The sequence below is a fragment of the Heptranchias perlo genome, chromosome 26 (assembly GCF_035084215.1).
Source record: "Heptranchias perlo isolate sHepPer1 chromosome 26, sHepPer1.hap1, whole genome shotgun sequence".
Lineage (NCBI taxonomy): Eukaryota > Metazoa > Chordata > Chondrichthyes > Hexanchiformes > Hexanchidae > Heptranchias > Heptranchias perlo.
In genome coordinates, this window is record NC_090350.1 from 43,196,665 (window position 1) to 43,224,009 (window position 27,345).

Sequence of the window (27,345 nt, forward strand, 5' to 3'; positions counted from 1 at the left end):
CTTTCAATCCCTCCAGAAACTCTCACCAATACTCCATCCCATAGGTTAGCCTCACATGGTCTGAAGCAGGCACTTTCCATTATTTAATCACAAATAGGATTTCAAAACAATTAGCCCAAGCAGCTCTATTTTACCTGGGCTATTGCCCCTCAAAACTATAATTAACTAAATTATCAAAGGTAACATTCCTTAAAAAAAATCATATCCCAAGTGCAGGTTCACAACCTTATTGAATGCATTCTGTTAATTGAAGGAGCAACTGATGTTAATGTAGCTCACTCAGTAACTCCGAGCCAACTCTCCCAAAATAACGATAGTTTCTGAAATTAGAATATTAGCCTGCTCTCAAAAACAGACAGCTTTATTCTTTTAAGGTAAAAGGGGAGTGGGATCCTTATGACAACATTAAGGCATGCTTGGAAAAGCTAAAAGCACCTTTCCAGCACATAATAGACTTTGGTGAGGAACCAATTTTGTCAACATTAACAAATTCAATATAATTCAAAACAGAAAGTTTAAAGCATAATTTTTGGACCAGATTTTCCTGGAAAGGCGAGATTGGCAATGTGCACCATGAATTTCATCGTCTAGTGCTCAGATCTTGTGGCTGATAACTTATTCAATATGTTCCTGTATTTCTAATTAGAATACGCCACAGTGAGCATAGCGCCGAATCAGAAGCGGCACAGCCAATGGTCAATAATTTGTTCCAAAGCTGTTCATAGAGCCAAAGGTCTTCTCCTGCCTGAAACTGTTACTGTGCTATCATGTTTGGTGAGGTCAGATTCAAGTTTGGATGTGATGCACCCATGCGCAAACAGCTAACTCTGTGTTGCTAATTCTTCATCACAATGTATGCGGCAGCAGTAAACTTTCTGACAGGCTGCTGGCAAGAAAACTTCCCAATACAAAACCCCTTCTATAAGGGAACATTTATCGACACCCTCCTCATGGGTCCCATAACAGTTAGATACAACGTTGCTGTACAGGCTCCCCAGAGACTGAAATTACCACAGTTCGTTTAAGTGCTTAGGGCATCCTCACCCACACCAGTTGTGGCAATCATTTCCCAAGAGTTGCAAACCCTAGTTACTTGTAAAATCAATTTAGAAAATTGGACAAGGCTGAAGAGCCAGTAAAAAGTAGCACTAAATGTTAGAAGCTAGTATTTTAATAAAACCTGCTGTTAATCTGAAGATTTTAATAATTAGTGTCTGGTTTTCTAGATACACAGTCAATGCTTTAAAAAAATACATATTTAGAGAAAACGGCAGCTATCAGCACATTAGAGCACGGAGCCTCACAGCAATTAGAAAATAATTGCTTATCTTGCAAGATCAGTAATGAGATAATTGGATGGCTGGAGCTGCCTGCACTGATCCATTCAAAACCCTATTTGACACTGCAGTGTAGGGAAGAGATGTCAGGATTTGTAAAAACTCAATACGACAGCATTAATCTCTTCATTTTTAGTGGGACATAATCTCCGATATCCCAATAAAATGTCTGTTGCAGTCACCTTAATTTGAGTCTCAATATTACTTTGAATCCTGTTTTTTTTTTGAAACAGAGTCCAGGGTTAAGGGAAGAAGAAATGGGCCCAATTACAAAGGGATAAGGTCCCAATTTTTGCACAATACTGACATTACCAGTGTACAGAAAACCACTATCTTCATACATCAGATAATCCATCTAGGAGGTTACTACTCAAAGCAGTCAAGATTCTTAGAGCAGGCATTTATAAAAGGGGTGGGGGGGGGGTCAATGTTCTAAAACATTGCACCGACTACTCAGTCCAATTTAACTTTAAAAAGGCATGGCAAAAAGAGCTAAAGCATCTCCAGAAAAAATTGACCAAAGAAAAAAGAATTAAGTGAGAAGACCAAGCTGAGCATGAAACTGGCCTGATACTCAGTAGCAGCAATGAACTTAAATCTTTTCAAAGGACATCAGGTGCTGACGCAACAGGTTTTTTGATGCCATTTTTAAACAGACTGCAGTATTAAAACCAAATATATGCACATCATGATCGTCAATCGAACTAGGCCTCAGGGCCCTTAGAGTCAGTGATGTGCAGCAGACATATGGAACAATGAAGACACACAGATGGAGACCAGAGCACTCATTCCATGAATTGCTACAAAAAAAAGTTCCAAGATGGACTGTGGGAGGATTTTATCATTAGTAAATATCGCTGATCGCTCCCACCTCAAAATAACCACTGTCCCTCTTGCCAGAAACAGAAATGCTCTAATTAGACTATATTGTACTCCAGTGGCATCCATGGTCTTCATACTGAGCAGAGGCCCGTTGTTTCTCCATAGTGAATGAGGAAGGAAGCAAGAGTGATCGCCAAGCTGCCCTTTTATTTGCGTTTATAGCAATGAACTAGATTAGTCATCACACCGACCAACGGTCAATACATTGTAACTAAAGGGACACAGTCAATCTGATAAGATGTCACATAGCAGGCTTGTGTATTTAAGTGAAGATAGCATGGATAGGTAATTGGTTGATGCACAGAAATGAGTGGTCGTCAGTGTTAGGACCCATTGCTCTTCTCAAAACATACCAATCTGGACTCTAGTATAGGGGTACAATTACAACTATGGTTTATTGTGAAACAGAGTGCAGGCGACTTCAGGGCAAAATGTTGTCTTTTCAGATGCTGACAGACTTGCTGTGCATTTCCAACGTTTCTGTGCCAGTTTAGTTAAGTATGAATAATGGCAAATCTGCCAGTGTTTTAGAACCCAAATTGATTATTCTTATCTGCTCTTAATACTCCACCCTGTCTTTACATTTCACAGGCTAACTGCCAACTCTCTTCCAACATGCCGCATTATTTACCTTTGGCTGATTACTGAATCGAGGAAGTGGCCTCACCCAGTTCAACAGTCCAACCATCCAAACCAAAAGCACCTTTCCAACTATTGAAACAAAAACAGAAAATGTTGGAAACACTGAGCAAGTCAGTCAACATCTGTGCACAGAACAGACAAGTTAAGGTTTCAGTTGTGGACCTATCGTCAGAACAGGATCTACATTGTTTTCTCCACAAATGCTGACTAACCTGCTCAGTGTTTCCAGCAATTTTTGTTTCAGATTTCCAACATCAACACTGGAGTTTAGAAGAATGAGAGGTGATCTTATTGAAACATATAAAGATCTTGAGGGGACTAGAAAGGGTGGATGCTGAGAAGATGTTTCCCCTTGTGGGAAAGACTAGAACTAGGGGCCACAGTTTAAAAATAAGGGGTGTCCCATTTAAGATGGTGATGAGGAGAAATTTTTTCTCTCAGAGGGTCGTGAGTCTGTGGAACTCCCTTCCCCAGAGAGCGGTGGAGGCAGGGAATATTTTTAAGGCGGAGTTAGATAGATTCCTGATTAACAAGGGAGTCAAAGGTTATAGTAGGTAGACGGAAAAGTAGGGTTGAGGTCACAATCAGATCAGCCATGATCTTATCAAATGGCAGAGCAGGCTCGAGGGGCCGAATGGCCTACTCCTGCTCTTAATTCGTATGTTCATACATATGTTTTGCTTGACATTCTGCTAGCACATGCTGCTTCACACTATTACTGAACAAAGTTTTCCAAGTTTGAGTTGCATTGTGACACTGCCAGAAACAAATTAATATTAAGGTGCTGTGGAGTGCTCTCAACCTTGTAGAGAAACTAAACTAATTGAAATTCATTGGGACTAAAGTATTGGATTTTGTTTTTGGTTGGGAGGGGGAAGGAGGTGCAAAGAGGAGTTATTATTTGAATCCAAGAGGAAAGGTTGTGTGTTCAGGTAGAAAATATAGAGCTAATTGTTAAATACATGCCAAAATCAGGATCATGCAATGGCAAATAAACAAACTTCCAAACTCAGATTCAAAGTTCACAATGATTCACTTCAACTCCTCCTCCACTATTCCACACAAATAACCGATCAAGTAATTCACTCTTGTAAAGTTTTGAAGGAAACACTAAAGTTCACTACAATTTATCGGTATTATCATTGTACAGATGGCTAATACGTGGCACCGTTAAATAGCAACACGGTTTCAGCCACAGAGAAACAGGTTCCTGATCTCAACTGAGGAACCTCAGCAGAGCCCACAGGGAGACAGCAGCAGCATTCAGAGGGCTGCAGGAATTTCTCTGGCTATTTTACCTGTTAGAGCATGAGAATGATCATAGAATGCACTGAACTTTGGGTGCAACGCCCACAAAATCAACAAAAGCAAAACTGTACAAGAAACACACAGCAATGGGTCCCAATGCACACGGTAGTGTAGTCTACAGGATGGTAGGACACTCACCCTAAATACCATTATTATTTGTGAAACTGCACACTTCCCCTCACAGATTCAATCAGATGCCTCAATATTTAGGCAGCACTAAACTCTTTTCTTGTTCATGTTGGCTGTGATGCCAGTGCTGTGCAACTATTCTAATCTAGTTAAACCATGTACACTCTATTGAAGCATGCACTATGTACAGAGGCAATTCAATCTCAACAAAGAGCAGTATAACACATAGAATGTGGCCATAGATTAGATGCTGCAAGATAAACCTAAAAATTGTAATCAGATTAATGTCTATAAAAAGGAGAGCAGCTGGTTTGTGTGTATAGTATGAGGAACCGTGATGAACAAGGCCTTTCAGGTATGATCCCCAAACCAATGACTGCAATTCCCCCATCAACAACCCATAGATATAGAACTAGAAAAAGTGTTCTAATTTAAATGACACTGCTGGTGTCCTACGTGTCAGCCATCGCTCAGTAGCACTCTCGCCTCTGAGTCAGGAGGTTGTGGATCCAAGTCCCGCTCTAGAGACATGAGTGCAAAATCTAGGCTGACGCATCAGTGCAGTACTGAGGGAATGTTGCACTGTCGGAGGTGCTGCCTTTCAGATGAAACGTTAAACCTCTCGGGTGAATGCAAAAGATTCCATGGCACTATTCGAAAAAGAGTAGGGGAGTTCTCCCCATTGCACTGGCCAACATTTATCCCTCAACCAACATCACTAAAACAGATTATCTGGTCATTATCACATTGCTGGTTGTGGGACCTTGTACACAAATTGGCTGCCACCTTTCCTACATTACAGCAGTGACTGCTTCAAAAGTACTTCATTAGCTGTAAAGCACTGGAGAAGGTGCAAAAAAGATTTACTAGGATGATACCAGATCAAGAACTGAGAGGTTATACCTATCAGGAAAGATTGAGCAGGCTGGGGCTCTTTTCTCTCCAAAAGAGAAGACTGAGGGGTGACCTGATAGAGGTCTTTAAGATTATGAAAGGGCTTGATAGGGTGGACGTAGAGAAGATGTTTCCACTTGCCGGGGGGGCTACAACCAGGGGCCATAAATATAAGATTGCTGCTAATAAATTCAATAGGAAAGTCAGGAGAGACTTCTTTACCCAGAGAGTGGTTAGAATGTGGAACTCACTACCACAAGGAGTATAGTTGAGGCAAATAGCATAGGTGCATTTAAAGGGAAGCTAGAAAAGCAGATGAGGGAGAAAGGAATAGAAGGATACGCTGATAGGGTTAGATGAAGTAGGAAGGGAGGAGGCTCAACACCATAAACACCAGCATGGACCTGTTGGGCCAAATGGCCTGTTTCTGTGCTGTACATTTGATGTAATTCTATGTAAGCACTTTGGGATGTCCTGAGGTAGTGAAAGGCGCTATATAAAGGCAAGTCTTTCTTTATCAGCATGCTGTGCAGCACAAATTTTACAACTCCCTTACAGAGTTCAGCTATCGTAGCCACAACATCAGCAAAACCCCAAGTCCAGGGCCGCACTTTCCAATAGCGAGAGAAGAAAAATGAGAAAGTTTAGTTGCCAGCTCCAGAGCAACAACTGCAGAGGCCAAGGAACAGGTCAACTGTTCATGCCTCTTGATGAATAAATGGGGTATGGGGAGGAGGAATGGAAAAATTAACATGTTTAAATTAGGTTGCAAAATTAAATTCAAAGAACAAGTGGCAAGACTGGGGTTTACTTTAGGCTGCACTGTTACCACTGCAGCATCAACCCACAAGTGGCAATATAACTCAAGCTGCTTTTACAGTGGTCTTAAGATGGGTTCTTGTGTCCCAAGCTTCCAACACCTGGGCTCACACACTCGACAACCAGCCCAATATAATCTTGCCAACCAACACTAGCCTTTTGTAAACCAGGTCTTCCCAGTAAATGTTGCAAAGTTTACAGAGGGCTTGCCATCAGGTGTGTGGGACCCACAAGTCAGCAACCAGCAGCATTACTATGGCATTAAACAATATAAAAGCAGTTTAAGAGTCTTGTGCCATAGGAGCAGGAGTAGGCCAGTCAGCCAGTCGACCCTGTTCCGCCATTCAATTAGATCATGGCCGATCTGTATCTAACTCCATTTACCCACCTTTGTTCCGTAACCCTTAATACCCTTGCCTAACAAAAATCTATCAATCTCAGCTTTGACATTTTCAGTTGACCTAGCATCAACCGCTTTTTGGGGGAAGAATGTTCCAAATTTCCACTATCCTTTGTGTGAAGGCGTGCTTCCTGACATCACCCCTGAATGGCCTAGATGTAATTTTAAGGTTATGCTTCCTTGTTCTGAACTCCCCCACCAGAGGAAAGTTTCTATTTACCCTATCAATTCCTTTAATCATCTTAAACACCTCAATTAGATCACCCCTTATTCTTCCATACTCAAGGGGATACAAGCCCAGTCTATGCAACCTGTCCCCGTAATTTAACTCTTTTAGTCCCAGTACCATTCTAGTGAACCTGCACTCCACCCACTCTAAGGCCAATATACCCTCCTGAGGTGCGGTGCCCAGAACTGAATGCAGTATCCTAAATGGGGTCCAACCAGAGCTTTATACAAACTGTAATATAACTTCCACCCCTTTGTATTCCAGCGCCCTTGAGATAAAGGCCAACATTCCATTAACCTTTTAAATGTTCACTAGCTTTTAGTGATTTCTGTACTTGGAACCCTAAATCTCTCTGCTCCTCCACAGTTCCTAGCTTCTCACCATTTAGAAAATACTCTGATCTATATTTCTTGCGTTTGAAGGGATTTCACACTTCCCCACATTGAACTTCATCTGCCACAATTTTGCTCACTCGCTTAATCAAGAGGGTTGAACTGTTACCATACATAACTATCTGTACTGACATAAGCGTGGATACAAATTGTTCCTTGCATTGACTCGTGACTAAAGGTCTGAAATTGGGGTAAGCACATATCTTTCCTGCAATAAAAAAAGTCCCTTTAACACTGGATTTGTGCATGCAGATCAGATGGGCATTTTGAGCAACAATACATGTTTAAAAGTGTGATCTCTTATTGGAGACAGAATTGAAATTGGTAAATCAGATTGTTTTTCCTTGGTATTTAGCAAATCCTACAGAATAAGAAACTTAATTTCTGATGGATCTGTATTGTCCGGGTTGGTGGGGTGGGGGGGGGGGGGGGGGGAGGGCAATAAAAGGGAGAGAACATCATGGCATTTTTCTCCTGCTGAATGAGCCAGTGGGCCAGAAAAATAAAAAGAGAGAATTATGAAGTGACTGGTACAGCTTCAGGAAAGCAAATCACTTGACTCCCCATTCAGTTTGGGTGAAAGACTCTCAGATGTGCACACACAACAGGTCAGAGTTCTCTTCCAGTGTGTAAAAGGATCCTTAAATAGATCTTTTCTTTTATGCAGCGAGTTTTAATGATCTGGAATGCACTACCTGAAAGGGTGGTGGAAGCAGATTCAATAGTAACTTTCAAAAGGGAATTGGATAAATACTTGAAGGGAAAAAAATTACAGGGCTATGGGGAAAGAGCAGGGGAATGGGACCAATTGGATAGCTCTTTCAAAGAGCCAGCACAGGCACGATGGGCCAAATGGCTTCCTCCTGTGCTGTACTTACTATGATACTATGACTTTAAAACCCTGCAACTTCAAAAGGACTGCAAAGTGTCCAATTACAGCTGGTAAACAGTGAGTCTTTAACCATTGCCCTGGGAAACTCAAACTGCATCCTTACCAGGACCTTGATGGGGAGCCTTTCAATTCGTGTAACTCGAACGCTTCACAATACATTATTTATAAGGTATTTTAAGAAGAGTCACAGCATCACCATTAAAAAGCATCAATTAAGTTTTAATTAAAGCAGCAAGTGATCACACAGTTGGGAGTGTCTAATTAGAGTGAGCTTGAAGGAATTGCTGAGCTAATAGTACAGGGGAGTGGAATTAAACATCAGCAACCATCATTAGCTCATGATCATGACCTTAGATTGTCTAGTTCAGCAACTGCTCGGAATCTGTTCCTCAATCAAGTCATTGACAAGCAAAGTAAGACTGGAATGGAGTGTCTTACTCATCAATAGCCACATGTAAAAACAAACAGAAATAAAATCTAACATGGTATATTTTTAGACAACTCTAAACCTAAAATATAAATCTACACGCTGCCTCAACCTGAAATGGAATGAGAGGTTCTATTAAACCATTAAAAAATTTTATATCTGTAACTTTCACACAAAAGGTATAAAAAGGGACTAGAAATGCAAAGAGGGATTATAAAAGAAATTTAGCAAGAAAACAAAGGTCAATTAAAAGGCTTTTTATAGGCACATTATTAGAAAGTGTCTCATCGAGGGAGTGTTGCTAAGTGATGAAGGCGGCATTTTTGCAGGTTTGGCTTTCACAGACGAGATGGATATTGGTCTTATAGGGCCACCAGAGGTGGTGGCAGTACATTTAGTGCAAATTCCCATTCAAAGAGATAGTACTAAGGAAAGTATTCAAACATTTCCGAGGATCCTGAGGGAAACTAGGGAAGAAATAGCAGAGGCTCTGACTACAATTTTCCAAAGTTCTGTGGAAAGGAAAATCATGACAGAGGACTGGAGGGTGGAAAATGTGAATCCCAATTCAAAAGAGACAGCGATAAGGCAGGAAATTATAAGCCGGTTAGTCTTACTTCAGTTGTTGGTAAACTACTAGAGTCCATTATATATGATAAAACTATTAAGCACATGGAGATACATCTGTTAATCAGGATCAGTCAACATGGATTTCTAAGTGGCAGATCATTTTTAACCAACCATCTAAAATTCTTTGAAAAAATAGCAGAGGATTGACAAAGGAAATGTACTGGATGTGGATGGTACTACTTTTAAAAAGCATTTTATACGGTATCATGTAAAAGACATTGCAAAGATAATGGCACATGGAATTAAGAGGAATATGGTCACATAGAGAGAGAGATGGTTGGAGAGCAAAGGGTTGGGGCAAGAGGAAGGTTCTGTAACTGGAAAGATGTGGTGAATGGTGTTCTATAGGTTTATATCATAGAATCATATAATGGTTACAGCACGGAAGGAGGCCATTCGGCCTGTCGAATCCGTGCCGGCTCTCTGCAACAGCAATCCAGCTAGTCCCACTCCCCCGCCCTTTCCCGCAGCCCTGCAAATATTTTCCCTTCAAGTACTTATCCAATTCTCTTTTGAAAGCCATGATTGAATCTGCCTCCACCAACCCCTCAGGGCAGTGCATTCCAGAATGTAACCATTTGCTGTGTAAAAAAGTTTTTCCTCATGTTGCCTTCAGTTCTTTTGCCAATCACCTTAAATCTATGTCCTCTGGTTCTTGAACCTTCCACCAATGGGAACAGTTTCTCTTTCTACTATGTCTAGACCATTCATGATTTTGAACACCTCTATCAAATCTCCTCTGCTCTAAGGAGATCAACCCCAGCTTCTCCAGTCTATTCATGTAACTGAAGTCCTTCGTCCCTGGAACCATTCTAGTAAATCTCTTCTGCACTCTCCCCAAGGCCTTGACATCCTTCCAAAAGTGCGGTGCCCAGAATTGGACACAATTCTCCAGTTATGGCTGAACCAGTGTTTTATAAAGGTTCATCATAATCTTCTTGATTTTGTACTCTGTACCTCCATTTAAAAAAGCATACGGGATCCTGGGCTTTATAATCACTTTCTCAACCTGCCCTCCCACCAACAAAGATTTGTGCCCATATACCCCCAGATCTCTCTGTTCCCGTACCCCTTTTAGAATACCCTTGAGTTTATATTGCCTCTCCTCGTTCTTCCTACCAAAATGTATCACCGCGCTTTTCTGCGTTTCATTTCATCTTCCACATGTCCGTCCATTCCACCAGCCTGTCTATGTCCTCTTGAAATCTATCACTATCCTCCTCAGTGTTTACTACACTTCCAAGTTTTATGTCATCTGCAAATTTAGAAATTGTGCCCTGTACACCCAAGTCCAAGTCATTAATATAGATCAAGAAAAGCAGTGGTTCCAGCACTGACCCCTGGGGAACACCACTGTATACCTTCCTCCAGTCCGAAAAACAACCATTCACCACTACTCTGTTTCCTGTCATTTAGACAATTTTGTATCCACGCTGCCACTGCCCCTTTTATTCCATGGGCTTCAACTTTGATGACAAGCCTACCATGCAGCATGTTATCAAACGCCTTTTGGAAGTCTATATACACCACATCAATCCTCTGTCACCTCATCAAAAAACTCAATCAAGTTATTTAAACATGATTTGCCTTTAACAAATCTGTGCTGGCTTTCCCTCACCCAATCCACACTTGTCCAAGTGACTGCTTATTCTGTCCCGGATTATTGTTTCTAAAAGTTTCCCCACCACCGAGGTTAAACTGACTGGCCTGTAGTTGCTGGGTTTATCCTTGCACCCTTTTTTGAACAAAGGTGTAACATTTGCAATTCTCCAGTCCTCTGGCACCACCCCCATATCTAAGGATGATTGAAAGATTATGGCCAGTACCTCTGCAATTTCCACCCTTACTTCCCTCAGCAACCTAGGATGCATCCCATCCGGACCAAGTGATGTATCTACTTTAAGTACAGCTAGCCTTTCTAATACCTCCTCTATCAATTTTTAACCCATCCAGTATCTCAACTACCTCTTATTTTACTATTTGTTGGAGCCACTCTTACTACATACAGAAATGATCTGGGCTTAGGAATTGAGGGAACAATACCAAAATTTGCTGATGACACTAAATTGAAGGATATGGCAAATCGTGACAGGAACTGTGAAAAACGCAGTGGGAATCAATAGGCTAGCAGAATGAGCAGATAGCTGACAGATGCAGTTCAACAATGAAAAACTGTGGAACAGTACATTTTGGAAGAATAGTGAAAGGTAATAACACCTCAAATGACACGATTTTAAATGAAAAAGAGCAAAGGGACCTCAGTATGTAGATACACAGGTTGTTAAAAGTGGCAGCACATTAAAAATGTCAAAACTAATCCTTTGTTTTGTATCTGGAGATGTAGAATACAAAGGTCAGTTCACAACTGGAATACTCTATACAGTTTTGGACATTTCATTATAGAGGGGTAAAAGCAATGGAAAAGGTGGAGTGTAGATTCACTAGAATGTTACATGGGATGAGTGGTTATAGTTTTGAAGAGACTCGAGAAGTCAGGACCTTTTTCATGAAGGCTGAGATTAAGGTGTTACCTAATAACCCTTTGTAATCTTGAAGATGTCTACGATAACAAAATTACTGATAAATTGTTTCCACTAGTCAGTGGCTGTCAAGAGTTCACAAATTTATCACAAAAAAAATTAAAGGGGAGCTTAGAAAAAAATCTTTATATAATGGGCGATTAGAATATGGAATACTCTGCCATAAACCCTAGTTGAAGCAGGGAATTTGCAACATTGTTGCTTGAAAAGAGAAATATTAATGGGTATGGGGAGTTAGAGTGGGATTACAGTAGGCAGCTCATGTGGAGAAAAACATTGTTTCAATATTACATAGAATGTCCAACACAGAAACAGGCCATTCGGCCCAATAGATGTAGTATATTTGGATTTTCAAAAGGCATTCGATAAGGTGCCACATAAGAGGTTGTTACATAAGATTAGGGCTCATGGGAATGGGGGTAATATATTAGCATGGATTGAGGATTAGTTAACAGACAGAAAACATGATGTGGAGATGCCGGTGATGGACTGGGGTTGACAATTGTAAACAATTTTACAACACCAAGTTATAGTCCAGCAATTTTATTTTAAATTCACAAGCTTTCGGAGGCTTCCTCCTTCGTCAGGTGAAGATGTGAAAATGAAATCCTCGAAATGAAATCGCATTTATAATTCACAGAACAATGCTTGGTGAGTACAGACAGTTTTTTCAACTGCCCGTTGCCAAGGCAATCAGTGTGCAGACAGACAGGTGTTACCTGCCAGGTCTCACAGAATATACAAATCACCAAAAAAAACAACAAACAAAAAAAACAGAGATAGAGAGGTAGATACATAGAAAAGACAGCAACTGACCCGTTATATTAAAAACAGATAACATTTGTTCGCTGGTGGGGTAACGTGTAGCGTGACATGAACCCAAGATCCCGGTTGAGGCCGTCCTCATGGGTGCGGAACTTCGATAGCCAAGTTCTGCACCCATGAGGACGGCCTCAACCGGGATCTTGGGTTCATGTCACGCTACACGTTACCCCACCAGCGAACAAATGTTATCTGTTTTTAATATAACGGGTCAGTTGCTGTCTTTTCTATGTATCTACCTCTCTATCTCTGTTTTTTTTGTTTGTTGTTTTTTTTGGTGATTTGTATATTCTGTGAGACCTGGCAGGTAACACCTGTCTGTCTGCACACTGATTGCCTTGGCAACGGGCAGTTGAAAAAACTGTCTGTACTCACCAAGCATTGTTCTGTGAATTATAAATGCGATTTCATTTCGAGGATTGCATTTTCACATCTTCACCTGACGAAGGAGGAAGCCTCAGACAGAAAACAGAGTAGGAATAAACTAATCATTCTCGGGTTGGCAGGCTGTAACTAGTATAGTGCCACAGGGATCAGTGTTTGGGCCTCAGCTATTTAACAATCTATATTAATGACTTAGATGAAGGGACCAAGTGTAATGTATCCAAGTTTGCTGACGATTCAAAGATAGGTGGGAAGTAAACTGTGAGGACACAAAGAGTCTGCAAAGGGATATCGACAGATTAAGTGAGTGGGCAAGAAGGTGACAGATGGAGTATAATGTGGGGAAATGTGAGGTTATTCACTTTGGTAGGAAAAACAGAAATATGCAATATTTTTTAAATGGTGAGAAACTATTAAATTTTGGAATTCAGAGGGATTTGGGTGCCCTCGTACATGAAACACAGAAAGTTAACAAGCAGATACAGCAAGCAATTAGGAAGGCCGGTTAGCTCAGTTAGTTAGAGCGTGGTGGTAATAACGCCAAGGTGGCGGGTTCGATCCCCGTACGGGCCATAAGGTTCCTATTAGTTCTTTGAGGACATAACGTACAGGGTGGATAAAGGGGAACCAGTGGACGTAGTGTATTTAGACTTCCAGAAGGCATTCGACAAGGTGCCACATAAAAGATTATTGCTCAAGATAAAGAATCACTGGATTGGGGGTAATATTCTGGCATGGGTGGAGGATTGGTTATCTAACAGGAAGCAGAGAGTTGGGATAAATGGTTCATTCTCGGACTGGCAACCAGTAGCCAGTGGTGTTCCGCAGGGGTCGGTGCTGGGTCCCCAACTCTTTACAATCTATATTAACAATTTGGAGGAGGGGACCGAGTGTAACATATCAAAGTTTGCAGATGATACAAAGATGGGAGGGAAAGTAGAGAGTGAGGAGGACATAAAAAACCTACAAGGGGATATAGACAGGCTGGGTGAATGGGCGGAGATTTGACAGATGCAATACAATATTGGAAAATGTGAGGTTATGCACTTTGGCAGGAAAAATCAGAGAGCAAGTTATTATCTTAATGGCGAGAAACTGGAAAGTACTGCAGTACAAAGGGATCTGGGGGTCCTAGTGCAAGAAAATCAAAAAGTTAGTATGCAGGTGCAGCAGGTGATCAAGAAGGCCAACGGAATGTTGGCTTTTATTGCTCGGGGGATAGAATATAAAAACAGGGAGGTATTGCTGCAGTTATATTAGGTATTGGTGAGACCACACCTGGAATACTGCATACAGTTTTGGTGTCCATACTTAAGAAAAGACATACTTGCTCTCGAGGCAGTACAAAGAAGGTTCACTTGGTTAATCCCGGGGATGAGGGGGCGGACATATGAGGAGAGGTTGAGTAGATTGGGACTCTACTCATTGGAGTTCAGAAGAATGAGAGGCGATCTTATTGAAACATATAAGATTGTGAAGGGGCTTGATCGGGTGGATGCGGTAAGGATGTTCCCAAGGATGGGTGAAACTAGAATGAGGGGGCATAATGTTAGAATAAGGGGCTGCTCTTTCAAAACTGAGATGAGGAGAAACTTCTTCACTCAGAGGGTGGTAGGTCTGTGGAATTTGCTGCCCCAGGAAGCTGTGGAAGCTACATCATTAAATATATTTAAAACAGAAACAGACTGTTTCCTAGAAGTAAAGGGAATTAGGGGTTACGGGGAGTGGGCAGGAAATTGGACATGAATTTAGATTTGAGGTTAGGATCAGATCAGCCATGATCTTATTGAATGGCGGAGCAGGCTCGAGGGGCCGATTGGCCTACTCCTGCTCCTATTTCTTATGTTCTTATGTTCAAATGGTATGTTGGCCTTTATTGCGAGGGGGTTGGAGAACCAGAGTAAGGAAGTCTTGCTGCAATTGTACAGAGCTGTGGTGAGACCACACCTGGAGTACTGTACGCAGTTTTGGTCTCCTTAGCTAAGGAGGGATATACTTGCCTTGGAGGCAGTGCAACGAAGGTTCACTAGATTGATTCCTGGGATGAGAAGGTTGTCCTAAGAGGAAAGACTGAGTAGAATGGGCGCATACTCTCTGGAGTTTAGAAGAATGAGAGGTGATCTCATTGAAACATAAAAGATTCTAAGAGGGCTTGACAGGATAAATGCTGAGAGGATGTTTCACCTGGCTGGACGTTCTAGAACTAGGGGACACAGTCTCAGGATAAGGGGTCGGACATTTAGGACTGAGATGAGGAGGAATTTCTTCGCTTAGAGGGTCATGAATATTTGGAATTCTCTACCCCAGAGGGCTGTGGATGCTGAGTCGTTGAGTATATTCAAGACTGAGATCGATAGATTTTTGGGCTCTAAGGGAATCAAGGGATATGGGGATCGGGCGGGAAAGTGGAGTTGAGGTCAAAGATCGGTCATGATCTTATTGAATGACTGAGCAGGCTCGAGGGGCCATATGGCTTACGCCTGTTCCTATTTCTTATGTTCTTATTAGGTCCATGCCGGTGTTTATGCTCCATATGAGCCTCCTCCTTCCCTACGTCATATAACCTTATCAGCATATCCTTCTATTCCCTTCTCCCTCGTGTTTATCTAGCTTCCCCTTAAATGCATCTATGCTAGTTGCCTCAACTACTCCTTGTGGTAGTGAGTTCCACATTCTAACCACTCTCTGGATAAAGACGTTTCTCCTGAACTCCCCATTGGGTTTATATTTATGGCCCCTAGTTCTGGTTTCCCCTGCAAGTGGAAACATCTTCTCCACATCTACCTCTTAAACCCTTTCATAATCTTAATGACCTCTATCAGGTCACCCCTCAGTCTTCTCTTTTCTCGAGAAACAAGCCCCAGCCTGCTCAATTTTTCCTGAAAGGTATAACCTCTCAGTTCTGGTATCATCCAAGTAATTTTTTTTCCCCCCATCTTCTCCAGTGCCTCTATATCCTTTTTATAATATGGAGACCAGAACTGTTGACAGTGCTCCAAGTGTGGTCTAACAAAGGTTCTACACAAGTTTAACTAACTTCTCTGCTTTTCAATTCTATCCCTCTAGAAATGAAACACAATGCTTTGTTTGCTTTTTTTTTTAAATGGCCATATTAACCTGCGTCGCTACTTTTAGTGATTTGTGTATCTGTACCCCCAGATCCCTTTGCTCCTCCATCTTATTTAGACTCTTATTATCGTGGCCCTCTTATTCTTCCTACCAAAACATAATACTTCACACTTATCTACTCTGCACATTTATTAATGTCTTCCTGTATTTTGTCACAGTCCCCCTTGGTATTAACTATACCCCTCTCCCAATTTGGTGGTGTCCTCAAATTTTGAAATTGTACTGCCGATTTCAGAGTCCAAATCGTTTATGTAAATTGTGAACAACAGTAGTCCCAGAACAGATCCTTGTGGAACATCACTTCCCACCTTTTGCCAGTCTGAGTAACTACCTTTAACCCCTACTCTGTTTTCTGTTTTGTAGCCAGCTTGCTGTCCATTCTGCTAGATGCCCCCTGATGCTACATCTTTGACCTTAGTCATGAGTCTACTAAGTGGTACCTTATCAAAGGCCTTCTATATTCCATGATTCAAGATGAAGGAGTCATGTTAATATGAAGTTAAATGGTGCAGACGCTATGGAACTGCATGAGACAGCTCTAAACTAACTTAAATAAAAACAGAAAATGCTGGAAATACTCAGCAAGTCAGGTAGCATCTGTGGAGAAAGAAAGAGAGTTAACGTTTCAGGTCGATGACCTATCAGAACTGCTACACTAACTTCCCAGCTTTCAAATCTTCTCTACACAACGGGTGCAGGGAACAAAAGTAATGGGGAAAAATATAAAAACAATCAACTTGCCCCACTCACAATACACTTCTATGTAGCTAGCTTATGAGAAGCATTGGTAGAGAATGGGGAGCAAGTTATTTAGCCAATTTGACAGCGGGGGGGCAGTCTATTGTACAGGAAGAATTAAACGGGTGATGAGAAAATTGCACAGAAACTCTACTGAACATTTGTCCTTTCTTTATACATCCCCTGAATCATAACCCTGTATCGAGTAGATTTCTAAAGACCTCCCTTTCATTTATTTGCAACAGATAACATTAACCTACAGTGTGGAGTGTAATTTGATGCATTTCAACACTGTCCCCCCCCCCACCTCCAATATCAAATTCAGTAAAACTTATGAAATGTTCCCCAAGTTCATTTTGAACAAGACCTGAACTTCACCACTGATTCGACGATTTGAGTGAATTTTTTTAAATATATTCGTTCATGGGATGTGGGTATCGCTGGCGATTCCGGCATTTATTGCCCATCCCTAACTGCCCTTGAGAAGGTGGTAGTGAGCCGCCTTCTTGAACTGCTGCAGTCCATGTGGTGAAGGTTCTCCCACAGTGCTGTTAGGTAGAGAGTTCCAGGATTTTGACCCAGTGACGATGAAGGAACGGCGATTGATTTCCAAGTCGGGATGGTGTGTTACTTGGAGGAGAGCATGCAGGTGATGTTGTTCCCATGTGCCTGCTGCTCTTGTCCTTCTAGGTGGTAGAGGTTATGGGTTTGGGAGGTGCTGTCAAAGAAGCCTTGGCGAGTTGCTGCAGTGCATCCTGTGGATGGTACACACTGCAGCCACAGTGCGCCGGTGGTGAAGGGAGTGAATGTTTAGGGTGGTGGATGGGGTGCCAATCAAGCAGGCTGCTTTGTACTGGATGGTGTCGAGCTTCTTGAGTGTTGTTGGAGCTGCACTCATCCAGGCAAGTGGAGAGTGTTCCATCACACTTCTGACTTATAGAATCATAGAAAATAGGAGCAAGAGTAGGCCATTCGGTACTTCGGGCCTGCTCCGCCATTCAAATGATCATGTCTGATCGTCTAACTCAGTACCTTATTCCTGCTTTTTCCCCATATCCCTTGATCCCTTCAGCATGAAGAAATATATCTATCTCCTTCTTGAATACATCTAATGACTTGGCCTCCACTGCCTTCTGTGGTAGAGAATTCGACAGGTTCACCACCCTCTGAGTGAAGAAATTTCTCCTCATCTCTGTTCTAAATGGCATACCCCGTATCCTGAGACTGTGACCCCTGGTTATGGATTCCCCAGCCATCGGGAACATCCTCCCTGCATCTAGTCTGTCTAGTCCTGTTGGAATTTTATATGTTTCGATGAGATCACCTCTCGTTCTTCTAAATTCTAGTGAATATAAGCCTAGTCGACCCAATCTCTCCTCATGTGTCAGTCCTGCCATCCCAGGAATCAGTCTGGTAAACCTTCGTTGCACTCCCTCCATGGCAAGTATATCCTTCCTCAGATAAGGAGACCAAAACTGCACACAATACTCCAGATGTGATCTCACCAAGGCCCTGTATAACTGCAGTAAGACGTCCCTGCTCCTGTTCTCAAATCCTCTTGCAATGAAGTGGAGATGCCGGTGATGGACTGGGGTTGAAGGCCATCTTGCAATGAAGGCCAACATACCATTCGCCTTCCTAACTGCTTGCTGCACCTGAATGCTCACTTTCAGCGACTGGTGTACAAGGACACCCAGGTCTCGTTGTACCTCCCCTTTTCCCAATCCAGTCACCATTCAGATAATCTGCCTTTCTGTTTTTACAACCAAAGTGGATAACCTCACATTTATCCACGTTATTCTGCAGCTGCCATGTTCTTGACCACTCACCCAACTTGTCTAAATCACATTGGCGCCTCTTTGCATCCTCCTCACAGCTCACATTCCACCCCAGCTTTGTGTCGTCTGTAAACTTGGAAATGTTACATTTAGTTCCCTCATCCAAATCATTGATATATATTGTGAATAGCTAGGGCCCAAGCACTGATCCCTGCGGTACCCCACTAGTCACTGCCTGCCACCCGGAAAAAGACCCGTTTATTCTTACTCTCTGTTTCCTGTCTGTCAACCAATTCTCAATCCATGTCAATATATTCTCCCCAATCCCATGTGCTTTAATTTTGCACACTAACTTCTTGTGTGGGACCTTATCAAAAGCCTTCTGAAAATCCAAATACACCACATCCACTGGTTCTCCCCTATCTATTCTACTAGTTACATCCTCAAAAAACTCCAGCAGATTTGTTAAGCATGATTTCCCTTTCATAAACCCATGCTGACTTTGTCCAATCCTGTTAATGCCTTCCAAGTGTTCTGTTATCACGTCTTTTATAATAGATTCTAGCATTTTCCCCACTACTGATGTTAGGCTAACTGGTCTGTAATTCCCTGTTTTTTCTCTCCCTCCTTTTTTAAATAGTGGGGTTACATTTGCCGCCCTCCAATCTGTAGGAACTGTTCCAGAGTCTATAGAATTTTGGAAAGTTAAGTGACACTTTTCTCTGCCTGCAACCACCTAGTATAGTCTTACAAGCTAACTCGGTGTTTTACTCCTCGTCCTAATACACTGTACCTGTAACGACTCCTTTCTGCATCTGCCAGGTAAAAGTTCTTACAGAACAAAGGAGAACTTAAGTGAACCAACAGAAAAACTTTGCAATTCCAACAAAGACAGAGACAGAGACAGCTTGCTCTCTGGGGAAAAAAAAACTACAGATTGTCTACTACTGACTAAGATTTTAAATAGAGGGTTCTGCACCCCTCTTTGACAATCGTTCCTTTTAAAAGGGAGATCTCCACCTACATTCACTTAACAATCAATGGTACCAGAAGAGAGTAGGGCCTCTTAAGGATCAACAAGGTCATCTATGTGCGGAACCACAAGAGATGGGTGAGATCCTGAATGAATATTTCACATCGGTATTTACGGTTGAGAAAGGCATGGATGTTAGGGAACTTGGGGAAATAAATAGTGATGTCTTGAGGAGTGTACATATTACAGAGAGGGAGGTGCTGGAAGTCTTAACGCGCATCAAGGTAGATAAATCTCCGGGACCTGATGAAATGTATCCCAGGACGTTATGGGAGGTTAGGGAGGAAATTGCGGGTCCCCTAGCAGAGATTTTTGAATCATCCACCGCTACAGGGGAGGTGCCTGAAGATTGGAGGGTAGCAAATGTTGTGCCTTTGTTTAAGAAGGGCGGCAGGGAAAAGCCTGGGAACTACAGACCGGTGAGCCTGACATCTGTAGTGGGTAAGTTGTTAGAGGGTATTCTGAGGGACAGGATCTACAGGCATTTGGAGAGGCAGGGACTGATTAGGAACAGTCAGCATGGTTTTGTGAGAGGAAAATCTTGTCTCACAAATTTGATTGAGTTTTTTGAAGGGGTAACCAAGAAGATAGATGAGGGCTGTGCAATAGACGTGGTCTACATGAACTTCAGCAAAGCCTTTGACAAGGTACCGCATGGTAGGTTGTTACATAAGGTTAAATCTCACGGGATCCAAGGTGAGGTAGCCAATTGGATACAAAATTGGCTTCACGACAGAAGACAGAGGGTAGTTGTAGAGGGTTGTTTTTCAAACTGGATGCCTGTGTCCAGCGGTGTGCCTCAGGGATCGGTGCTGGGTCCGCTGTTATTTGTTATTTATATTAATGATTTGGATGAGAATTTAGGAGGCATGGTTAGTAAGTTTGCAGATGACACCAAGATTGGTGGCAATGTGGACAGTGAAGAAGGTTATCTAGGATTGCAACGGGATCTTGATAAATTGGGCCAGTGGGCCGATGAATGGCAGATGGAGTTTAATTTAGATAAATGTGAGGTGATGCATTTTGGTAGATCGAATCGGGCCAGGACCTACTCCGTTAATGGTAGGGCGTTGGGGAGAGTTATAGAACAAAGAGATCTAAGAGTACAGGTTCATAGCTCCTTGAAAGTGGAGTCACAGGTGGATAGGGTGGTGAAGAAGGCATTCGGCATGCTTGGTTTCATTGGTCAGAACACTGAATGCAGGAGTTGGGATGTCTTGTTGAAGTTGTACAGGGCATTGGTGAGGCCACACTTGGAGTACTGTGTACAGTTCTGGTCACCCTATTATAGAAAGGATATTATTAAACTAGAAAGAGTGCAGAAAAGATTTACTAGGATGCTACCGGGACTTGATGGTTTGACTTATAGGGAGAGGTTAGACAGACTGGGACTTTTTTCCCTGGAGAGTAGGAGGTTAAGGGGTGATCTTATAGAAGTCTATAAAATAATGAGGGGCATAGATAAGGTAGATAGTCAAAATCTTTTCCCAAAGGTAGGGGAGTCTATAACGAGAGGGCATAGATTTAAGGTGAGAGGGGAGAGGTACAAAAGGGTCCAGAGGGGCAATTTTTTCACTCAAAGGGTGGTGAGTGTCTGGAACGAGCTGCCAGAGGCAGTAGTAGAGGCGGGTACAATTTTGTATTTTAAAAAGCATTTGGACAGTTACATGGGTAAGATAGGTATAGAGGGATATGGGCCAAGTGCAGGAAATTGGGACTAGCTTAGTGGTATAAACTGGGCGACATGGACATGTTGGGCCGGAGGGCCTGTTTCCATGTTGTAACTTCTATGATTCTATAAGGTCTTGCCCCACTTCTGCCATTCAAACCTGATAAAAGTGGAGTCCTGTGGCTGTTAGAGTCACTGGGGCATGGCCTTTTCCCCAGCAAGACAGACTGTGTCCACAATTTTTACAATCCCACTACTGATCTTGTATTTCAAGACTTCTCTTTCCTCACACAAATGGGGAGTGTTAACATTTTTATGTTTCATTTGGAGTTCCATCCAAGGCCTGAGCTAGGAATAAGGGGGTCTCATACTAGTAAAAACATGACTGCAGTATAAACACAGATCTTCCTGGTGCAATTAACCTAGAGGTTTTATCGCTTTAATTAGTGTGTCCTTTAGCTTAGAAGATTTGATGGTCAAATTAAATGGGAAACTCCAAGGTCTAAAATCTGGGTGATGATTTGAATTAGCTTCGCATGTGTTAGGTAAAAGCCTTGTCCGGCATTCAGTTCAACAACTGAACTCCATTTTGTGTGGTCGGCTTTCAAGCTAAAATTCCACTTTAGGCACCTTTTAGATTATTTCTTCCATGAACCTCAAAGGCACCCTTTGGGCAATTTGCAGAGCACTGTTCCTACAGGAATTCATAGAATCATACAACGATTACAGCACAGAAGGAGACCATTTGGCCCATCAAGCGCGTGCTGGCTCTTTGTAAAAGCAATCCAGTTAGTCCCATTTCCTTAGCCCTGCACAACTTTTCCCTTCAAGTATTTATCCATTCCTTTTTGAAAGCCATGATTGAATCTGCTTCCACCACTCTTCCAGGCAGCATATTCCAGATCATAACCACTAGCTGCGTAAAAAATATTTTCCTCATGTCGCCTTTGATTCTTTTGCCAATCACCTTAAATCTGTGTCCTCTGGTTCTCGACCCTTCTGCCAATGGGAACAGTTTTATTTTATTTACTTTATCTGAATCAGACATGATTTTGAACACTTCTATCAACTCTCCTCTTAACCCTCTCTGCTTTAAGGAGAACAACCCCAGCTTCTCCAGTCTATCCATGTAACTGAAGTCCCTCATCCCTGGAACCATTCTAGTACATCTTTTCTGTACCCTCTCTAAGGCCTTCACATCCTTCCTAGTGTGGTGCCCAGAATTGGATACAATACTCCAGTTGTGGCCAAACCACTGTTTTGTAACGATTCATCATAACTTCCTTGCTTTTATATTCTATGCCTCTATTTATAAAGCTCAGGATCCCGTATGCTTTTTTGACCACTTTCTCAACCTGTCCTGCCACATTCAAAGATTTGTGCACATATACCCCCAGATCTCTCTGTTCCTGCACCTCCTTTAGAATTGTACCATTTGCTTATTTATTGCCTATCCTCATACTTCCAGTCAAAATATATCACTTCGCACTTCTCTATGTTAAATTTCATTTGCCATGTGTCCGCCCATTCTACCAGCCTGTCTATGTCCTCTTGAAGTCTATCACTATCCTCCTCATTGTTAACTACACTTCCAAGCTATCTGTCATCTGCAAATTTTGAAATTGTGCCCTGTACACCCAAGTCCAAATCATTAATCTATATCAAGAAAAGCAGTGGTCCTAGTACCGATCCCTCTGGAACACCAAGGTAAAATTCCTCCAGTCTGAAAAACAACCATTCACCACTACTCTCGGTTTGAAATGCCTTTTGAAAAGTCTTCGAGGATTTCATTTCGTTCACCTGAGGAAGGAGGAAGCCTCCGAAAGCTTGTGAATTTAAAATAAAATTGCTGGACTATAACTTGGTGTTGTAAAATTGTTTACAATAGATCAGACTAGCGAGCGGTCAGGCCCAGGACCCACAGTTGGGAGATATTTATGAGTTCCAATGCAGTGTGTATGAGGTAGTAATTGGAGTGAGTAGATGTGATAAGTACATTAAAGTTTCATATAATGATTTGGTTGTGAATTAATTTTGGGTGTTTATTATGTTAGAAAATGTATTCTTGGTTACCCTAGGATGTGGAACTAAGATGACCACTGATTTCAAAAATGCTTTGAGCAATTTCATTGGTAATTTTTTGCTATTTGATAGTTGTTTGTTGGTAGTGTTCCTACCCATTTAGTCATGTTTGAGACAATCAACATCATTCAATTAACAGGGATTTCTTACTTTATGAATCTGATATGTGAACCAATCATGTGCAAGTATGGGAGACACTTTGGATGTTTGACACTTTCCAAGTATAACAGACACATTCCCACGCCCTGCAGACACACACTAGATGCAAGACTGCTAATTCTATACATAGGAATAATCAGACCAGGATATTGATTTGACTAAGATTCACAATGGAGATTAACCATAGGATTTTAGTACATAAGGGCCATTCAGACTATCGTGTCTATGGCCAGCTCTTTGCTAGAGCAATCCAAAACTAATCCCACCGCCCCACACTCTTCCCAAAGCCCTTTATTTGAAGCAGCGGAAGATATTCATTCATTTTTCCCTTAAAAAATGCTGTCTCAACCATTCCCTGCAGCAAAGCATTCCATACTTCAACAACTCTAAAAACTCTCTCCCAACCTCCTTGCTCATTCTCTGACTATTTTAAATTGATGACCCCTCGTCACGGACTCCCCAGAGGAAATAGTCTTTCCTATTTTACTCCATCAAAACCCTTCATAATTTTAAAAACCTCCATTAAATCGTCTCTTAACCTTCTCTGCTCCAGTGGAAATAGTCTAAGTATTTCACGTCTCTCATAACTGGCATCATCCTGGTGAATCTATGCTGTACACATTATGGCTTTAACATCCTTTCTATAATGGGACACCCAATATTGCACACAGCACTCTAAACTGTGGCCTAACCATTGCCTGGTGCAAATTTATCATTACTTCTTCACTCTTGTACTTTATGCCCTTATTTATAAAATCCAAAACCTTACTGATCCTTTTATGGTTTTATATACCTGTACTCCCGCTTTCAGAGAATTATTCATATGAACCCTTGGGTCCCTCTGTTCATCCACACCCTTTAGTGTATTTCCATTGAATATATACACCCATTACTTGTTTTTCCTCCCAAAATGTACTTCTTCACATTAAATTCAATGGATACCTGACAGAGATCACCAGGCAATAATGTCCTGCAAAAGCTCAGGTTTTGTCAATATTAATTATAAAATTCAAGAGAAGGGTTGTTGTGTTTTACAACTTTTGCTCCAATGGTGTCACGGCAGAAACCAAAAGCCAGTGTTCTATGCTGTGTTAGCGGTAAATGATTAATTGTGACGCAATCGTCGCAAGCTCATCATATATCCAACACTATCTTCTCTCAGCTGCCTACCACGCCCCCGCAACAAGTAGACGTCTTCAAGCGGTTTTACACTGCCTGCCAAGCAATTATAATGGGATGTCACCAAAGCATTAGACGCTCAACAAAAAATGCTGTGTCACCTGGTGACTGCACTATTGGATGCATAAAGGACTGACTCAGACCATCCCAAAAATGCTGGGATATAAGGAATTTTATGGCTAGTGACCATAATGCTTATACCTGAAGGAATGCAAATGAGGAGCTTATTTTATTTTAATATATAAAGATGAATGAAACATACAAAATTCGAACCCCGACCTGAACAAGTAAACACAAGTATACAATTCTAATCACTGAATAAGATGAGAGAAGTTTTTTTTTAAATTAGTTTTAAAAGATTTATACCGCATCTTGGGAGTTAATTTTCAGCATTTGATACTGTAGCATGTTTAAACAGATGGTTCTGCCAGTACTTATTTACAGACTTGAATGGGCAAGCAACAAATTCTAAATACTGAATTTGTCTACCATGACTTGCCCTTAACAAATCCATGCCACTCTCCTTGATTAACCAATGTACTTCACTAACTTTATCTCAAATTAACTAAGATGTTGTCCACAACTGACATTAGACTAACTGGTCTATAGTTAGCCAGTTTATCCTTCACGCCTTTTGAACTAAGGTATTAGTGACTACTCTCCAGTCCCACTGCACAATTTGCATATTGGAGGATTGAACAAGTGTGGCCAAGATCTATGCTATCTCTATTCTGACTTCTTTCAACAGCCTAGGACGTATGCCACTGGGGTAACTTATCCATGGAGTTCCACTAAATTTTTTGGAACCAATTTCTTTACTACAGTTAATTGCTAACAATTGTTCAGTATCTTCCTCTAACAGCTACATTCTCATTTCCATCATCATTTACAAAAACCAATGCAAAATATTTATTTAATATTGCCACCATACCTTGATCCTCCACAATCTCAGTTTTCACCTCCCCACTACACTCTATCTTGCTCATGATTTTCTTTTGTATTAGTCCTAATTTTCTCATATGCTTCTCTTTTAGGTCTCACTTCAGTTTTAATTTCTCTATTCATCCACAGAACGCTAAACTATGATGCAACCCCTTTTCCCCATATGGGGGAAAAGTAATTTGTACTCTATTCACCTCATATTTGAAAGATTACCAACTCAGCTGGAGTATTGTGTTCAGTTCTGGGCACCACACTTTGGGAAGGATGTCACGGCCTTAGGAAGAGTGCAGAGGAGATTTACTAGAATGGTACCAAGGATGTGGGACTTCGGTTATGTGGACAGACTGGAGAAGCTGGGGTTGTTCTCCTTAGGAGGTTAAGAGGAAATTTGATAGAGGTGTTCAAAATCATGAACGGCTTTGATAGAGCAAATAAGGAGAAACTGTTTCCAGTGGCAGAAGTCAGTAACCAGAGGACACAGATTTAAGGTGATCGGCAAAATCCCAGAGGCGACATGAGGAAAAAAATTTACACAGTTGTGATCTGGGATGCACTGCCTGAAAGGGTGGTGGAAGCAGATTCAATAATAACTTTCAAAAAGGAATTGGATAAATACTTGAAGGGGAAAAAAACTGAGCTATGGAGAAAGAGCAGGGGAGTGGGACTAATGGACTTCAAAGAGCCAGCACAGGCATAATGGGCCGAATGGCCTTCTTCTGTACTGCATCATGCTATGATTTGTCGATTTGTTTGTTAACTTTCTACCCAATTAAGTTGGGCCAGATTCTTACTTAGTTCACTGAACTTAGCCTTTTTCCAACACTCTTATCTTTGACTTCATTATCCCTTTTCATTTTTACATTGAACCTAACTAGGCTGCGGTTGCTACTTCCCAATTGTTATCCTACTCTCACAGCAGTTATTCACCCCATTTCATTCCCCACAACCAAATCAAGCAATGCCTCCTTCCTTTTAAAAAAAATCATTTTCAGGATGTGGGTGTCGCTGGCAAGGCCAGCATTTAGTGCCCATCCCGAATTGCCCCGAGAAGGTGGTGGTGGGCCGCCTTCTTGAACGAATGCAGTTCATGTGGTGAAGGTGCGCCCATAGTGCTGTTAGGTTGGGAATTCCTAGATTTTGACCCAGCGACTGTTGAACTACAAACATATTGATCTAGGAAGCAGTCCTATTCTGAAAAGTGTTCTCCACTTTCACAAAATGCATCACATTTATTGAGTCTATCTTGGGATATTTAAAATCACCCAATATTATTGCCCTGCTGTTCACATATCTTTGAGCTGTCTGAACATCTTTTCTATTTCATCTCCACTGTTTGGTGGCCTGTAACACACTAAGAATTGTACCATTTCCTTTCCGATTTCTTAAACTCTCCATATGTATTCTGTCATAACACAACATTCTAGGGCATCCTTACTTTTGTGTGAACTGATAGAATCCTTTACTAATACCGTTATTTCACCACATCCCCCGCTCTTTTTTTTCCTACACTGTCTCGTCTGAATATTTAGTAGCCAGGAATTTTCAGCTCAGTCCAGCCCTAGCTTGGGCCATGTCTCTGCTAATGTCATACCCCCACCCCCCCATAGCAATTTGTGTCTCCAGCTCACCAATTTTATTCACAATACTTCATGCATTTATGTACATACAACTCTGTTTGGCAATTTTAGTCATTTCCTCCCTCCTCCTTCCAATCATTGAGGCAAAGAATAATTTGAGTAACTAAAATAATTAACCAAAAGGCTGTTCTGTTGTTATTTTGGGCACATTACCAAAAGATTACCTCGATTTCAAAGTAACAAAAGATATTCTGGAAGGGATAGTGAGTTGGGAATCACCAATGAGAGTAATCTAAAATACTGGAGCCAAAAAAAATCTACAGCGAGGACAG

The 27,345-nt window shown here is 41.6% G+C and overlaps 1 protein-coding gene and 1 non-coding gene across 3 annotated transcripts in view; one reads left to right on the top strand and one right to left on the bottom strand.

Annotated features, from left to right (window-relative positions):
- LOC137342747 (ribosomal protein S6 kinase 2 alpha-like) overlaps nucleotides 1-27,345 on the bottom strand; it is a 196,002-nt gene that overhangs the window by 129,988 nt on the left and 38,669 nt on the right. The gene's annotated exons all lie outside the window — the stretch shown is intronic.
- trnai-aau (transfer RNA isoleucine (anticodon AAU)) lies at nucleotides 13,227-13,300 on the top strand. The gene has a single exon. It is a non-coding gene; the product is annotated as a tRNA-Ile (tRNA).